The sequence below is a fragment of the Lutra lutra genome, chromosome 13, assembly GCF_902655055.1.
Source record: "Lutra lutra chromosome 13, mLutLut1.2, whole genome shotgun sequence".
Lineage (NCBI taxonomy): Eukaryota > Metazoa > Chordata > Mammalia > Carnivora > Mustelidae > Lutra > Lutra lutra.
Window position 1 is genome coordinate 75,781,175 of NC_062290.1, and position 3,304 is coordinate 75,784,478.

The 3,304-nt window shown below is 37.8% G+C and overlaps 1 pseudogene; it reads left to right on the forward strand.

Moving 5' to 3' along the window:
- Positions 1-2,521: 2,521 nt before the first annotated feature.
- On the forward strand, positions 2,522-2,947 carry LOC125083927 (40S ribosomal protein S23-like; annotated as a pseudogene).
- Positions 2,948-3,304: the final 357 nt, after the last annotated feature.

Sequence of the window (3,304 nt, forward strand, 5' to 3'; positions counted from 1 at the left end):
ATTCTCAGTCTTTGATGGACCAAAGAAGGAAATAGAGGAACTGAATATTATATTTAATTATGATAGATGAGAGAGAGAAAAATGAATAGAATATTCTATGCACACATTATTCTCAGAACAGTTTTTAATTTGATGATCTCATAGGTTACCAAGAAAAAAAAATTAATCCTATAGAAGTAGGATTTCACTGATACATTCATATACTGTAATGCAATAAAATAAGAAATGGATTGCAAAATAATAAATAAACATCACTTGGAAAATTAAAAATGCCCTCATAAATAAAGCTTAAGTCAAAAACAAAATAACATTGCAACTACAGGCTGGTAAATAATTATGATAACACTGTATCAAACTTATGAGATGCTAAGGTAATGCTCAGAGAATAATTCATAACTTTTAATGTTATTTACTATGAAACAAAGAAGAATCAAAATAAATGAACTAAATGTTTCAGGAAGTAAAGAAGGGAAATTTTATGGATTTTCCTAAAGAAAGAGAAAAGAATTAACAAGGTTAAAGTTGATGAATTGGAAAAAAAGGAAACCAAGAATTAATAAAGCCTACATTTGGTGTTAAAAATAGTAAAAATAAGACAAAGTTCTGGCAAAACTAATCAAGGACTAGAGAGAGATAAGAAAGAAAAGCTAAATTAACATTATTTGGGTGATGTCAATGAAAATGGCAAGGCAAGGACATCCAGAAATTCGTTCCTTCATAAAAATAATGAGAGAATTGGCAAAAGTGGTCAGAACCAATTTTTTCAGAACTCTGGAAATTCACCAAAGGCTTGCAGTTATGTGGTAAGTGTTTGTTCGAGAAAAACAGCTGAATCCCAGTAAGAACAGAAAACTTTGTGGCATTTTAATTGCTTTAATCAGATCTTCCATTCTCCAGCTCTGCAGTAGTCTTGAAAACTAACAGACTACCTTTGGGGTAAAAACCAGTAACCTGATGGCTAAAGATGGAGCAGAGCAGTACTATACCTACTTCAAAGCCTATTCCCACTCACTTTTCATGATCTGCCCCATCTGGTGAGTGCTTGGAAAAGTCCATGTTCAGGACTGTCTTTGACCTGATTCAGTGCTTGCCCCACGCAAGAAATCTCTTCCCTAGAGGTGTTTGTCAAAAACAATTACAAGCAATTTTTTAACTTTCTGCCTCCCCGAGGTGGTGGAAAATAGTTAGACCAAACAAAAAACAAAAAAGCTTAATAAAAGAACCTGGGGAATGAGTTATGTGTTGGGCTTTGAAAAATCTCTGACACATTAAAATTTCAGCTGCCTTGGGGCACCTGGGTGGCTCAGTGGGTTAGGCCTCTGCCTTGAGCTCAGGTCATGATCTTAGAGTCCTGGGATCGAGCCCGCATTGGGCTCTCTGCTCAGCAGGGAGCCTGCATCCCCCTCCCCTCTGCCTACTTGTGATATCTCTCTCTCTCTCTCTCTCTCACTGTCAAATAATTAAATAAAATCTTTTTTTTTTAATTTAAGATTTTTTATTTATTTATTTGTCAGAAAGAGAGAGAAAGCACACAAGCAGGCAGAGAGGCAGGCAGAGGCGGAGAGAGAGGCAGGCTCCCTGCTGAGCAAGGAGCCCGATGCGGGACTCGATCCCAGGACCCTGGGATCATGACCTGAGCCGAAGGCAGCAGCTTAACCCACTGAGCCACCCAGGCGTCCCAAATAAAATCTTTAAAAAAAAAAATTTCAGCTACCTTTTTTTTCCTTCAGAAATTCACAAGCTGATCCTAAAATTCACATGAAAAAAAAAAGGGACTAAGAATAGCCAAAACAACCTTGAAAAGGAAAAACAAAGTTGGAAGCCTCCTACTTTCCAATTTTAAAACTGAGGACAAAGCTGCAGTAATCAAGACATCATGGTAGTGGCATCAGGAGAGACATATAGATCAGTGGTATAGAATTGAGAGTCCAGAAATAAATCCATACACCTATAGTCAACTGGTTTCCCACAGGGTGCTGAGAAACATCAATGAGGAACCAATAGTCTTTTTTTTTTTTAAGATTATTTTATTTATTTATTTATTTATTTATTTATTTGACAGAGAGAGAGATCACAAGCAGGCAGAGAGGCAGGCAGAGAGAGAGGAGGAAGCAGGCTCCCCGCCGAGCAGAGAGCCCAATGCGGGGCTCGATCCCAGGACCCTGAGATCATGACCCGAGCCGAAGGCAGAGGCTTAACCCACTGAGCCACCCAGGCGCCCCCAAATAGTCTTTTCAATAAATTATCCAGGCATAAGTGGCTGTCCACATCCATAAGAATAAAGTTGGAGCCCTACTTCATACCATATAGATCTACTTCACAAAGTGGATCACAGGTAAAACAGACTAAAATTAGAAAACTCTTAGAAGAAAACTAAGTTTCAATTGCTGTGATTTTTAATTAAACATTATTTTCTTAGATAGAACATCTAAATCTCAAGCAACCAAAGGGGGAAAAAAATCAATAAATTTTATCAAAATTTAAAAGTTCATCTTTTGCTCAGACCCATGGCTCCAGCAGGATGGGCAAGTGTCAAGGTATTTGTACTGCCAGGAAGCTCTGTGGCCACCGATGAGGTCAGAAGTATCATGATAAACAGTACAAGAAAGCCCATTTGGGCCCAGCCCTGAAGACCAACCCTTTTGAAGGCACTTCCCATACAAAGGGAATTGTGCTGGAAAAAAATAGGGGTAAAGCAAACAGATTTTGCCATCAGGAAATGTGTCAGGGTCCAGCTAACCAAGAGTGGCAAAAAAAATCACAGCCTTTGTACTCAATGATGGTTGTTTGAATTTTAGTGATGAAAATGATGAAGTTCTGGTTGCTGGATTTGATCGCAAAGGTCGGGCTGTAGGTGAGGTTCCTGGAATTCACTTTAAGGTTGTCAAAGTAGCCAATGTTTCTCTTGGCCTTGAACAAAGGCAAGAAAGAAAGACCAAGATCATAAGTTTTGGTGGTGAAAACAGGTTAGTTAATTAGAAAACAGGTTAATCAATTTTCATATTCCAAAAAGTTTCTTCAACTTGTATGCTTTGAAAGACACTATCGAGAAATTGAAAAGGCAACCCACAAGATGGAAGAACATATTTGCAAATCATATGATAATCACGTATCTGATAATGGTCTTGTATCAGAATATATAAAGAATTTCTACAACTTAACAATAAAAAGGCAAGGTACCTAGTTGGCTCAGTTGGTGGAGCGTGCAACTCTTGGTCTCTGGTTTTAAGTTCAGGCCCCACACTGGGTATAGAGATTACTAAACTAATAATAATAATAATAATAATTTAAAAATAATGAAACG